Raw genomic sequence first — 15,930 nt, forward strand, 5'->3', positions numbered from 1 at the left:
TACACCTCAGTCCTCCAAACAGTCCGCGTTCTCACTCTCAGATCCTAGTGCATCTTGCTCCCCGTTCCTCACATGCACACCACAAACTGAAGTGAGCTCCTTTTTAAAACTCAGGTGCCCTGATTAGCCTGCCTTAATTGATTCTAGCAGCTTCTTGATTGACTGCAGGTGTTCTAATCAGCCTGTCTTAATTGTCTCCAGAAGGTTCCTGATTGTTCTGGAATCTTCCCTGTTACCTTACCCAGGGAAAAAGGACCTACTTAGCCTGGGGCTAATATAGCTGTCTTTTATTACTCTCCGGTAGCCATCTGGCCTGACTCTGTCACAACACACACAATTTTTTGTACATGTAAAACATCAATAGTATACTTACGTGGGAGCAGACATAACTTCCCAACAACTGACGAAGAATAACAAAACTACTGTGCACTTAAATCAAAACCCAAATACACCTGAAAATTATAAATTGCGGACAATGTCATCTCTTTAAACATGCAGTTCTAATTGCTAACATTTCCAAACTCTAATAGCATTTATTTAGATATTTGCATTTAAATGTCTGCAGGTCCTTCAGCGTGAACCCAGTGCCCTTCATGCACTGGAAGCAAACTAGTTCCTTGGATGAAGAGAGATGATTTGTCCCTTTTTAAGATGTCTTGTGTATCGTGGTAAAGCTGGACAAAGTTGAGGTTGTCATTCCTCTTGCCATACACTTCATGTCTTGTAGATCTAGTCTTTCCTGAAATCTCAGAGCTTAAACCATAGCTACTGGTAGCAGCTGATCAGACATTTCATTTTTTTCTAACATCCTCCTTCTACCAACTTCATTTTCTTCCTAAATTAATTGCATTAGACCCTCCAACGATTTTTGGTTTCATACCACTTCCTCAGCAATTATTTTACCTCACTTGAACTTTAAAATGGTACTCTACACTTACTATTTTCTAGCTTCTTTAAATCAAAATCGAAGATCATGAATGTTCCCTTAGTTCTCTCCTTTCAAGACCTTTCTATCAGCTATCTCCCCTTAAGGCAAATTACTACTTATATACCCTAGCGTGCTAAGATTTGGTATCTATGGTACACTAGCATGCCTGAGCTAAGTGGTTGTGTGGACTCTTGCTATCATGCATGAAAAAAATGCATTGTGCACTTTGATCTACTTCATTTCAAAGTAGAGTAGATCAAAGCGCTCTACAGAATTTTTCATGCACAGTTGCAGGGTCTGTACAGTCAGGCTAGCGCCCTGTAGATTTTTATATCCCAGCTTGCTGCATGCTAACTGTTCATATAGTTAAGCTCTCAGTCTGATTTTGATAAATGGTATTCCATGTTTTTAGATTAATTTCCAAATTCCCTTCTATTTCTTGGAGTCTTCCTTCCTTCCTTTCAGGATATTGCATTTCTGTTTTGACACTCATTGTCACACCTTTCATCTTATTTAGAAAGAACAAACCCCACCTCCACTTTCTGAAACGTACAAACTTTCATTTTGAATATTGAGCAATAGAGTGTTAATCTACTCACAGGTTGGAGATGTCTTCATTCAGGAATTATTTACATTGAAATTTATCAGCCATCAACCATATAAGGAATTAAAGGACCACAAATCTAAGGTGTGAGGGAATCCTTAAAGGTGCCAGAGTCCGGCTATTACTTTCCTTGAGGATTCCAATAGGAGTCCTGTTGAAATCAACTGGATTATTCATGAACAAGGGTATTGGTTGAGTGCTGTAAAGGAGTCAGACTTGGGCCCTACAGGGATCCATGTGGCACTAATTGTCAAATATATTGTAATACAACAGTTATCATGAACAGGACTTGAAGTCCTGTTTCATGATGGCTATGCACACTCTGGTACATTTTTCATCTCCACACACCATGCTATGTAAAGGAAAACATTCATTCTTCTTGGTTCTGTTTTACCTTCTTTCCATTCCTGGCTTCCATCCCCATTTTCTTTCATTTCCTCCTTCAGCATGGTGTTTTCAACCAGGGTTGTTTTCAGTGCCTGTTTCCTCTCTTCCTTCTTGCTCACTTTTATCCCCCCCCCCCGACAGTATGTTCTTTACTCTATATTCTCTTTTTTTATATATCCCCCCCAACTCTCTCTCACTATCTTTTGTCATGCAAATACCTTACTTCTCTCTTCTAAATTACCATATTGTTCTCTTCCCCCCACCCATCCTCATGCACACTCTATCCACTTACATGATCCATCATCAGAGTCTTAATAGTTAGAGGACTTAATTTCCAGAAAGCTAAATTAAGACAAGGGTCCTCATTGTCCAAGGCTAACATCCAGCTGAAAATCCAACCCCAACTTCTACCAAACTCAGCTGCTGGGCAGTGCGAGAGGAAGATGGTATTCTGATGAAAGTATTGTTCCTGGACCCTTCCTGAGAGTTCCAATTATTGAAGTTAAAATTTGTCTAAGTGTAAAGCTCCCCCTAGGCCAATCCATCCCCTGATAGTAGAGAGAGGAGAGCATTTGCCAATTATTACCCTTCCACACCAACTTCTTTTCTTCTCTCTCTGGAATGTCCTGACAACTAAGAAGGAGGTGGTGGTACATGATAGGTCATCCATCCTCTGTATTTTGAGTCATTATATTCTGTAAATAGCTGCAGTGCCTACATCTGGTGGTGGTGATTTTTTCTAAAGTAGACACAAGTGAAATTGACTTGATTGCTTTAGTCAATTTCAGAATCTTGCCGATAGTAGAGAATAGCAGCAATAAAAAGGCCCAAGACTTGGGATTGTCTGCCTGCACACTTTAGAAGAAAGCATTTCACTGATTTATAGTAAAATCACTTAGGTTTTTGTTGCTACTGAAGGGTCTAGAAGCTTTTTTTTAAAAAAGGTCAAAGCATAGGTTCTTCACAAGTTAACTTACCCAGGAAAGAGGCCTAGGCCATTGAGTTTAAAAAAAAAAAATCTGCACTCAGTTGGAGTGCTAACATGCCAGAAGTAATGTCTCTTCTCTACTACAGATTTGATCATTCTTAGTATTTTTTTTTTGTTCAGAAAACCATTTTCTTTTGTTTTTCCAGTATCAAAAATCTCTGTGTTTCTTAGGTGCTGTGTTAGTTTGTTTCTCTTATTATTCCTAGTTTGGAATTCTAAGGCTTTGTTCTTTATCTCAAAAGAATTCAGTGAACTTCACTAGTTTTGAAAATAAGTCTGATAGTACCAGAGGAATGATAAGTACAGGCAGATACTCAGCAGATTTCCTATCTTGAATCTCTCTCAAATCAGCATTCTTTATGCTCCCATCCTGAGAATTTCCTAGGTAGAGAATACCATATATGCCCTAGGTCTCTTGAGTTGGGAATATGATCAAGATTAGCTTGTGATCCCCACATATTTCACTTGGGACCACTCTGTATTCAGTACAGGCACCTCTGTTTTTTCCCCCTCTTCAAAAAATAAATCAACTCACTCCATATCTAGTGTTTCATTTCACAGCTACCAGACAAGATGCATTTGCAAGGATTTTCTACTAAAAAATTGTTGACATATGAAGTAGAATCTTTGCATTCAAACTCTTTTTCCATTAATTTTATTCACCCTTTATTATCTACAAGTGTCCGTTTAATGTGGACGGAGTGGATCAATAGAAGAAATTTTTAGTCACAGAGGAAACAACTAATTAAACCATGGAATAGAAACCACAAAACAAACTCAGTGCTTGCTACTGACTCTCCTGTAGCTCCTTATCTGATAACTACCATTAATGTTAACACTTCTCAGTTATGCATTTCCTGTTGCCTTTTTAAAAGCACCTGCTTTCTAAGAACCCATTATACTCTACTTTCTCTTTTCTGTAACTGTCTTAAATTGTTTCACCTCACCCAGGCTACTAAACCTCTCCTCCTCCAGGGACTTGATGATATGCTGTTATCAAGTGACATCAGATTGTTGCATGTAATTCTTTAATTCTGATTTTTTTTTAAACCTTGCATTAAATCATACATTGTTTTTTTGACATCTGACTCTCTATTTAATTCTTATCCTCTTTATACAATCATAGAATTGTCAGACTGGATATCTAGTCCAATCCCCTACAATCATGGCAGGACTATGTATTCTCTAGATCAACCCTCACAGGTGTTTGTCCAGCCTGCTCTTAAAAATCTTCAGTGATGGGGATTCCACAACAATTCCCTACCCATTTATTCCAGTACTTAACTTCCCTTGCCTGTCAGGGTGGTTAGGCTGGACATTAGGAAATACTACTGTCCAGCCTAAACTTCCCTTGCTGCAATTTAAGCCATTGCTTCTTGTCCTAGCCTCGGAGGTAGAGAACAATTTTTCTCCCTCCCCCTCATAACCACCTTTTATGTACTTGCAAACTGTTATGTCCCCTCTGTCTTCTCTTCTCCAATTTTCCCAAATAGGTCGTGTTTTCTAGACCTTTTAATCCTTTCTGTTGCTCTTCTCTGGACTTTCTCCAATTTGTCCCCATCTTTCCTGAAATGTGGCACTCAGAACTGGATACAATACTCCAGCTGTGGCCTAATCAGTGTGGAGTAGAGTGGAAGAATTACTTCTGATGTCTTGCTTACAACACTCTGCTAATACATCCCAGAATGAGGTTTGCTTTTGTGCAACCATGTTACACTGCTCACTCGTATTTAGCTTGTGATCCACTGTGACTCCCAGATCCCTTTCTTCTGTACTCTTTCCTAGGCAGTCATTTCTCATTTTGTATGTGTGCAACTGATTGTTCCTTCCTAAGTGGAGTACTTTGCTTTTAGTACTTCTGCCATTTTCATTTTTTCTGTTATTGTTTCCCCCTGTCATTGAGCCTATCCTGTCCTTGGTCTTCCTCTTGTTTCTAATGTATTTTGTAGAATGTTTTCTTGTTACCCTTTAGGTTTCTAGTTAATTTAATCTCATTTTGTGCTCTGTTTTTTCTAATTTTGTCCCTCCATACTTGTGATATTTGTTTATATTCATCCTTTGTAATTTGACCTAGTTTCCACTTTCTGTGGGACTTTTTTTTTTTAATTTTTAAATCATTAAAGATCTCCTGCTTAAACCAGGGTACTCTCTTGCCATACTTCCTAGATTTCCTACACAGTGGGATAATTTGCACTTGTACCCTTAATAATGTCTCTTTGAAAAACTGCCAACTCTCTTGAACTGCTTTCCCCTTAGACTTGCTTCTCATGGGATCTTACCTACCAATTCCCTGAGTTTGCTAAAGTCTGCCTTCTTGAAATCCATTGTATTTATTGTGTTTTTCCCTCCTAACATTTCTTATTATCATGAGTGGTACTATTTCATGATCACATTCACCTAAGCTGCCTTCCTCTTTCAAATTCTCAACCAGTTTCTCCCTATTTGTCAAAATCAAATCTAGAACAGTTTCTCCCCTATTAACATTCTCTACCTTCTGAAATAAAAAATAGGTTCCAATACATTCCAAGAATTTGTTGAATAATCTGTATCCTGCCATGTTGTTCTCCCAACAGATGTCTGGGTAGTTGAAGTCCTGTGCTTTGGATGATTTTGTTATTTTTTTACAAAGCCTCACCCACCTTTTCTTCTTGGTGAGGTAGTCTATAGTGAACCCCTTACCATGACATCACCCATGTTTTTACCCCTTTTATCCTTACCCAGAGACTTTCAACAAGTTTGTCTCCTATTCCCATCTCAACCTTGGTCCAAGTGTATATACTTTTGATATAAGGCAACACCTTGTACATTCTTTCCCTGCATGTCCTTGCTGAGCAAGCTGTACCCTTCTATACCAATATTCCAATCGTGTATTATCCACCAATCTCTAATGCCAACTATGTCATAGCTGTGCTTATTAAATAGCATTTCAAGTTCTTCCTCCTTTTTCCCCATAGTTTTCACATTACTATACAGACATCTAAGACACTGATTTGATTTCTCCCCCTGCATGTTCTATTGTCTCTCCCTTATCCCTGCTATAACAGCCCATGCTCCCCTTCCAGATTCTGACCCTTCTCCCAGGTCTCCATGTCTGACTTACCTTTGGGCTTTTGTCACCTGCCCCTATTGAACTAAGTTTAAAACTCTTCTCACTAGGTTAGCCAGTCTGTATCCAAATGTGCTGTTCCCTTCCCTTGATAGGTGAACCCCATCTCTGCTTAGCAGTTCTTCCAAGAACAGCATCCCATGGTCAAGGATACTGAAGCACTCCTGGCAACACCTTGTAGCCTGGCATTCAGCTCCAGGATGCATCTGTTTGTGCCTGTGCTCCTACCCTTGACCAGAAGGGTCGAAGAGGACACCACCTGTGCCCCCAATTCCTTCACCCTTACTCCCATAGCCCTGTAGTCACTTCTGAGCCACTCAAGTTCATAATTCACAGTATCACTTGTGTCTATGATGGATGAGTAGCGTGGGGTAGTGGTCAGAGGGCCGAATGATCCTCTACAATCCCTCTGTAATGTCTGGGATATGGGCCCCTCACAAATCGCATACCTCTTGGGGATGCCATGTCAGGCTGATAGATGGGTGCCTCCATCCCCCTCAGAAGAGAGTCACCAACTACTGCTACCCTACATTTCCTCCTGGGAGTGGTGCCTGCAATCCTCCCAGCTTTGGCAGTACATGACTTATCATGATTCCTCATCACTCATTGCCAGGGCAGGATAAATGTTCTTCATCACTATGGTGGGTGGGTTGGGAGTATGGGGGGGAGCACTGCCTGCTGCCGGAAGTAACAAGCAGCCACTGACAGAGCCTTATTCTCCTCCTCCAATTTTTCATCCCATTGACAGTGGATATAGTTCTAGACTCAGACCTTTGATTAAGTTAAAGTTTTCATTCTACTTTCAGCCTGTTCAATTTTAACTATCCCTTCCATCATGATGTGTTATGTGCAACATGTATTACCTGCCTCTGGACAGATGCAAGCAATTCCTGACTCTCAGAGACAGAGTACAGGCTCTTGGTGCCAGAGTGGCTGAATTGGAGGAGCAAAGGAAGATGACAAGTACATAGAGGAAACTTTTAAGGACATAGTAGAGCATCCCCACCTGCTGTCCAATAGCCACTGTGCTGTTCAGGAGGATGAAAGTATTGGGGCAGGACCGCATCAAACTGGAGTAGATGATGGAGAAATTGTCCCATAGTTGGGACCCACCTTCCAGATGATTGTGGTGTTGACGGGTTTTTTCCTGCTACCCAGAATGCACAGGTTCACATACTCTTCAACTGAAGAAGTATGTTTGTTTGAGGCTTCAGTGAGTGATCAATCCACTGAAACGTGGCACAGCATAGATTTAAATAGAAGCTCAAACAAATTCAGGTGCTTGCCTTAAACACATTATACAATATATAATAACTTTGTAAAAATGCTGTTCTGCCTATCACTAAGATTAATTTGCTGACTAAGTTGTTTACCTGATTGAACTGTTGACCCAGTTGTTCGCCTGATCAGGTTGCTGGCTCTGCTTTTCACCTGGCAGTTCTTTCCTTGCAGGTCAAACAGGCATCTTTTGTCATGTCCCAACATCTAAAATATACATTCTACATATCATATTCTACAGTCATGATATACTCTTGCACAGAGGATATCCCTCTGGGGGTAGGGACCCTAGTTATTAGGAAGAGTCAGGCAATAATAGTAGGAGATTTGATTATTAGAAACATAGTTAGGTTTGTGATGACTGGGAGAACCACATGGTGAATTGCCTGCTTGCCAGATGCAAAGGTAGTGGATCTCATGAGACTTCTAAATAGCCTCATAGGTAGCGCTGGGAAGGTGCCAGTGCTCATGGTACACGTGCATGCCAATGAGATAGGGAAAGGTAGGAGAGAGGGCCTGGAGGCCAAATTTTGACTGCGAAGATTAGATGTTGGGACTACTATGGTGGTAGTCTCTTAAATGCTTCCAGTTCCTCATACTGGGCCAGAAAGACCATCAGAACTGCAAAGTCTCATTGAATGGATGCGGTGATAGTATAGGGAACAGGGATTATGGTTTATTAAGAACTGCGGAAGGAGTAACCTATAAAGGAGGAATGTGATCAACCTTAACCAAAATGGAACCAGATTGCTGAATATAAAATTTAAAAGGTTGTAGAGGTAATTTTAAACTAAGGGCTGGGGGGAAGCTGGAGGAGCAGAGGATCACATGGTTCAGGCAGAGACATTCTTTAGGGAGGAATGTATTAAACAAAGAAACTATATCCTGGTATAGAGAATAGGTAAGAAGTTGATAAAGTACAGGTATGATCTAATGAGGAGCATTCAATTTAAGAGAGTCTCCTTGAAACATAATATATATCAAGGCAAGCAGTAAAATATTGACAACATGTACAAAATAATGAAATGCTTATATACAACTACTAGAGGTCTAAATATTAATGTGGGTGAACTAGAGTGCCGAGCATTAAATGAGGATATTGATACAATAGGCACTGTGGAAACTTGGCAGAATGAGGATAATTAATAGTACACAATACTACCAGGGTAAAAAATATATAGGAATGACAGTAGTGTCGTGCTGGTTGGGGAATGGCACTATATTGTGACATAAGTATATATAATGAATGGGAGAGAGAACACGAACGCACCAAATATTGTGAACATCTTAAATGAATAAAATTGTACTATAGAATCGCTATGGATAGAAATTCCCTGCTTGAATAATAAGAATATAGCAGTAAGACTATACTACCAACTAGCTGACCAGGATGGCGACAGTGACTGTGAAATGCTATGGGAGATTAAAGAGGCTACAAAAGCAAAAATGCAATAATAATAGGGGTCTTCAACTATCCTCTTCTTGACTGGGTAAATATCACCTCAGAGCATGATGCAGAGCAAATGTCTATATAAAAATGACTGCTTCTTGAAGGAAACCTACAAGGAGAGAGGCAATTCTTGATTTAGTCCTAAGTGGAGCACAGGATCTGGTCCAAGAAATAACTACAGCTGAACCACTTGGAAATAGCGACCATAATATAAATTAAAATTAGCATCCTTGAGTGGGGGAAATCTCTATATAAGTAACCCACAACAATAGCATGCAACTTAAAAGGGGGAACTACACAAGAATGAAGATTGTAATTTAATGAAAATTGAAGAGAATAGCCCCAGGCTAAAATGCCTGCAAGCAGAATGGACACTACTTAAAAACAGCATAAGAGAGACAGACTAAATGTATACCCCAAATTAAAAAAAAGATGACAGGAAGACCAAAAAATGCCACCATGGTTAAACAGCAGAGTAATGGAGGCCATTAGAGGCAAAAAGGCATTCTTTAAAATTTGGAAGTCAAACCCTAATGCAGAAAATAGGAAGGTACACAAACTCAGGCAGGTTAGGTGCAGAAGTATAAGGTGGCAGGCCGAGAGAGACTTTGAGAAGCAACTTGCTCAAGATGAAAAAACTAATAGTAAACATTTTTAAGTACATCAGAAGCAGGAAGACTGCCCAATAGGCAGTGGGTTCAATAAGTTAAAACATTTATTAAAGGACCAGTCGAGGAAGACAAGGTCATTGCAGAGAAACTAAATGCATTCTCTGCATCAGTCGTCACTGCAGAGGATGTGGGGGAGACGCCCACATCGGAGCTATTCTCTTTGGGTGACAAATCTGAAGTATTGTCCCAAACTGAAGTGTCAATAGGGGAGGATTTAGAACAAATTGGTAAACTAAACAATAATAAGTTACCAGAACCAGCTGGTATTCACCCAAGAGTTCAGAAGGAACTCAAATATGAAATTGCAGAACTACTAACTGTAGTATGTAACCTAGCACTGAAATCAGCCTCTGGACCAGATGACTGGACGGTAGGTAACATAATGCTGATTTTTAAAAAGACTCCACAGGCAATCTTGGCAATTACAGATGGGTAAGCCTATATTCAGTACCAAGCAAATTGGTTCAAACTTAGTGAAAAACACAATTATCAGACAGTTAGATGAACATGATTTGTTGGGGAAGAGTCAACATTGGTGAGGCATGATGTTCTTTAACAAAAGCAATCTACTGGAATTCTTTGAGGTAATCAACAAGTATAGGTGAAGGGTGATACAGTCCTTTTCAGAAAGCCATTGAAAGGTTGCTCACTGAAGGCTCTTAAGGAAATGAAGTAGCTATGGGATAAGAGGGAGGGTCCTCATGGAACAGTAACTGGTTGAACAATAGGAATCAATGGAGAGAGGTGAACAGTGGGGTCCCCCAAGAATCTGTACAGAAAACTGTGCTTTTCAACATATTAAAGATCTGGAAAAGGGGGTGAAAATGAAGTGACAAAGTTTGCAGACAATGCCAAATTATTGAAGATAATAGAGTCCAGTCGTGACTGGGAGGAGTTAGAGGGATCTCACAAAACTGGATGACTGGGCAACAAAACAGCAGCTGGAATTCAACACCAATAAAGAGTATAAAATAATGTAAACTGGAAAGAGTAATCCCAATTATACATACAAAATGATGGGGTCTAAATTCCCTATTACACATCCAAGAAAAAAATCTTGGGGTGACCATCGATAGTTCTCTGAAAACTTCCACTCAAGGAACAGTAGTGGTCAAAAACACTAACTATGTTAGGATCTATTAGGAAAGGGATAGAAAATAAGACAGAAAATATCTTGTCATTCTATAAATCCATGGTGCACCCACACCTTGAATACTGTGTCTAGTACTGCTCACCTCATCTTAAAGATACGGTAGAACTGGAAAAAGTTCAGACAAGGGCAACAAAGATGATCAAGCATATGGAATGGGTTTCATGGAAGGAGAGACTAAAAGAAGATTAGGGCTGTTGAACCTACCAAAAAAAGATGCCTAAGGGAGGGTATGATAGAGGTCTACAAAATCAGAAATGGAAAAAGTGAACAGAGAGGTGGTGTTTACCCTTTCACACAATACAAAAACAAAAGGTTTCCTGATGAAAATAATAGATAGCAGGTTTAATACAAACAAGCGGAAAATATTTTTCATAGAACGCACAACCAACCTATTGAATTTGTTGCCAGAGGATGCTGCGAAGGTCAAAAGTATAACTGGGTTCAACAGAGAATTGGATATGTTCATGGAGAATGTTTGTGAATGGCTATTAGCCAAGATGGTCGGGGTGAAACCTCAGTCTCGGGGAGGGTCAGCAATGAAAAATTGGAGTGGATCATACCATAATTGGCCTTCTGTATACTCCTCCTGAAACTCTGGTATGGGCCACTGTCTGAGATGGAATACTGGACAAGATGGAGCATGGTCTGACCCAGTGTGACAACTCTTCTGATTTAATAATACCAATTTTCACATTCCATTTGATTCTTTTGAAGCATTTTTCTTTTTTCTTTTTTTCTTGTTAGCCTTTGGATTTTCTGCAATTTTCCTCTATTAAATATTTGCAAATCTAAAGTTCTTTCACTAGGTAACAAATTCATTTTTGAAGACTGCTCTATTTAACTGTTTGGCTACAGATTTTTTCAGATCTTACATAATGCAGAATTTTAAGCATTTCTCACTTTGTTTGTTTTCAATTCAACTGATTACTGTTTCTGTAATTAACTGATTGGTTCATATCTTTAATCCTTCAACAGAAACTTTAAATATTCACCTATATTCCTTCACTTTTTAATTCTATTACTTTTTTTTAAAAAAAAGCCTGTTTCCCTACTTTGATTTACTAGATATATGGATAATGGATGTGACAGATAAGTACCTATTTTTAAAGCAAGTAAAAAAGTCCAGTATTTTATTACTCCTACTGTGAGAAATCCGCTTCTAAATTATTTAATCTAATACAAACTTTAACAGGCTCATATCGCCACATAATGTCTTTTGCCTTAGCCATCCATCCTTTACTTATCCTTATTGTCTTTTTACTTTACTAACTCTAGGCTCTCTTTCCTGTCACGCTCCTACTATCATGAGGATAAGAATATCAAAAGTTCATACATCTTTTTCACCTGTAACAAGTTTCAGCTTGACAGAAATGCTGGACTTCCAGTAAATCACGTAGCAATGTGTCACCCATTTTTTAAATATTATATACAGCACAAGTAGTTCTCATGTTGTACTTCATGCTGTATAATACTTTGTAGCAGAGAGATTCTACTGTGGAAAAGTCTCTAAACCCAACCTGCCAGGCATTTTTCCAGGTAGCAGCTACACGTGCTTTGGTTTTGTTCCAGTGTCAGGTTGTTCCTGTGAGCTCCCTCATGGCTTGAAGTCCTGCTCCAGGCCTCTTGTCATCAATCTTCCCTCCCTTCAGGGCTCCTCAACTAAACTCAACAGATCAATCTCACAGGCCCTTCCAGCAAGGCTTTATTTATTTTACAAAATAGCAAACCAAAAATGAGAAGTAGCATTACGTAGTTACTCTGCTGTCTCTTACCTTAGTCTCTGCCCTTAGGGATATCTCCGCTGGGATTCCCTCTGAGATCTTTTCCACTCAGTTTATCCAGAACACCTTGTCCAGTTCTGGGAGAACAATTCATCCAGTTCTCTAGGATTCTGGAAAAAAAAAAAAAGCCAACACAGTTCAGTTCCAGGTTTTGTCAGCCAGGTATCTTTATTTGGCACACAGCAAAGCTACACTGTGTTGATCAGACTCAATTGTAGGGGTGGGTATACATATATTTACACATTAAATTGCATCACATTTTTGGGGATTGGCTTGGTTACTTTGCAGGAACCAATACCTGTGCAGCATGCTCTGGCCACGTAGAACCTGATCTTTACATTCTAGGTTTATCTTGTTCGTTGTCTGTAGCACCAGGGTGTTTCTGCTTATATTAGCTCGCAGAGACATCCTGACTCCAGCATACAGCTTGTTAAGCCCCTATTTACAATTTACCCTTCCATTTGCCTTCCCAATCATGCCCAAGAATGTATTGATTTCTATATAGCAGGAATCATAAACAAAAATTAAGCTAATGATACTATTACCCCTTTTTGACCTGAGTGTCTGCTCAAAGTGCAAGGCCCTGAGGGTGTTCCAGTTGGGAGTAGAAATCGATGGTGGAGTCAGGCATTTTCTGTGATGCATCCTTATTCAGATCCAAGGAGTGTACAGAGTTTACAGGAGGAACCAAAAACAAAAAGAGAGTTTCTTTGCTTACCTGCGCAAGTGTCTTTTGTCAGTACCAGACTCAGAAGCTCCCTCTCTAACTTCTGTCAGGGTTATACACTCTGCTTCTCCAGGCTCCGTCTGTCTGTCTCAGTATATCTTGCCTCATTTTTTCTGTTCATGTGTCTCTCTGTATGCGCTCAATTTCTGTCTGCACTTCCGATTGACACACACAAGCACACCTGGTCAAGCAATAGACAGTTGAACCTTCCACATATGTTGCTAGTTATTGGGCAGACTCCACTATGCCTTGTTTTAGATGTGGCTCTTTAACTGTCTCTTACAGTTATCTTAATAGAAGGGCATGTTCACTCCCATCAGTTTCAAAGAGGTTTTAACCCAAACTGTAAAAATACAAAACCATTATTAACATTGTCTATCTGTATCTATGTATTTACAGACCCATATTGAACACATAAATAATACCAAAGACTGAGTGAATAGCAATGACCATATTTTGTGTTATACTGTATTATCAGGAATAAATTATAGTCCTTGGCAAATTGTTCTTCCATCACTACTATTCTTTTAATATCTGTTCATTTATGAAATACCGCTGCATGGCATCAGCAAGTATACAGATGTGGCAGGCAAAAAAGATTGCTGGTTATTAGAGCACATTTATGTAAATATGGAAGATGTGGTTATGTCATTTACTAAAATTCTGGCAGATTTCTCAGGGTGATGCATGTGAGGAATGAAAAGGCAGTTCTAATAACTTTTCAAATGATCACTTTCGGTACTTGCATTTCAAATAGGATGTTTTCAGGGATTTTAAAAATAAAATAGAGACTTTTTAATTTTATGAAGTTAAATGTGTCCCTACATTTAAATAGCTTCATTTCATTCAATTAAATCTAGCAGGAGGTTAGATCATAATATGGAATAATTTATTTGTTCTCAATTTAGCAAAAAAAGAAAAACAATGTTAAAATTGTAGTTATTTGAAAAATAAAACAACCCTTGTTCATCTACAATGACTACTTTTCATCACATATTTCAAGAAGCAGAAGTTGTTCATGCTGACATGTGCTGCACATTAGAGTCCTAGGCCTATGCACTGGCAAAGCCAAAAAATTGCCCTTATTCTAGAATGTTAAGCAGACTATTCAAATCTCCTTACCAAATAAATGAAGAGGCAACTCAGTCTCTTGCTTTTTTTAAAGAGTATCCCTGGGGGACTCTTTTTAAATGAAAATGAACTTCACTGAAATACTAACAACCTCCTGAGTTAGCATTCAGAATCCATAAACCCAGGTGCTTTGGGGGACCAGAATATAATGCACTCTATCACATCAAGGCTTGTCTATCACTGCATATAAACTAATTTTGTTTTTAAATTTCATTCCATTGTAATCCTTCATTAAGGGCTAGACTCTTAATTGGACTGCACACCTGCACAGGGGTGTAAAAACACCTTTACGCTGCTGTGCAGGCTACCTGGACTCTGGGTAAAGCCATGCATGCCTCCCAGCATATATGCCACCCGGTCTTAGTGTTGTTCCCAAAGTAAAAACTAGCTCTTGCTTTGTCTGTAGCATCTTCTGCATGGTTTTAATGAGGAAAAAACAAACCAAAAAACCTCACAAGGTCTTTCACATCTTAGTATATGCTTTTCTGAAGGAAATCCGAATATGCGTTTCCCTGATTTTAAAAATTCCACCACATTCTCCAAGCTGAAGGGTGCAGGAAATAGGAGGTGTTATTGAAAGATATATATTAACTGATTTTACAATACAACACACAGATTAACTGTACTTCAGTTTACAGTGTTTACCAAGATACATTGATCTTCAAGGTGTAAAAGTGAATTTAAATTTGCTTTCCATGGTAATATCTATTAATGCTAAAATGTCTTGATACTGTACTAACATCTATCATTGGTAGTCAAATCAATCACTTATTTCCTTAGAAAAGAAATGTGTAACCATTTCTTCAGTACTTTTTATTTGAGGTTATCTTTGGAAATGTTACCATAAACCGAATAGATGAATGAAAAATGTGCATTTGTTAAAAGAAATCCAGGCCTTCATAGATATAACAGTGGTCACTGTCGTGACATGCACCATCATCAAGCAGAAAAATAATCCAAAGCACATCAATGCAATGGCAAATGAGTCACCCAGACGGCAGTAATTCCAAATGCAGGGCTAAGCTTAAGGGCTAAGATTTACCTTTCTTAGGAGTGTGATAGAGAAGGCTGTGGTGAGGCAGCTTATTTCTGTATCCCAGCATGTAAAGGTTACACTAGCTTAGCTGGTTGGTGATCTTTCCCTTGCACTGTGTTGAAGTAATGTCCAAGCTGATTCTGTTGGATCTGGCAGCACTGACAAGAAGGTTTGGTTGACCTATCCACAGATCTGAGTAGGAATAGAAGGCATCACTTTTGAGTGGTTCTATTCTTTTTCTGTCTGGGAGATCTCAGCAGGTGGTTTGGGGTAATTACTCAACTAACATGAGGGATTTCTCAGCTGACTTGTTGCAAGGTTCTATTCTGTCACCCTTCAGGCTCAACAAATAAGGTCAGTGGGGGTGGGATGCTTGTGAAATGATTACTGCTGGGATGTTATGTTTGTGTCAATGACACATGTCTATAGTTACACACAAAGAAAGCTTACTTTCATTGGCACAGGAAGGTTATAAACCTCACGGTCTGTTCTCACTAAAGTCAGTGGGGGGGTGGGAGAGGATTATCCTGTGGGTGTGCAGGATCAGGCCCAGAGTTGTCTTGCTATGTAATTAAAACTGAAGGATTTTGCGTTATTTAAAAATATATATATTTGGAATTAGATATAGAAATGAAGTAATTCATAACCATAATCATAATTCATGATTGCTGAGTCTTTTTAATGTTCTTT

This window comes from Eretmochelys imbricata, chromosome 4, assembly GCF_965152235.1.
Source record: "Eretmochelys imbricata isolate rEreImb1 chromosome 4, rEreImb1.hap1, whole genome shotgun sequence".
In the NCBI taxonomy this organism is placed as follows: Eukaryota; Metazoa; Chordata; order Testudines; family Cheloniidae; genus Eretmochelys; species Eretmochelys imbricata.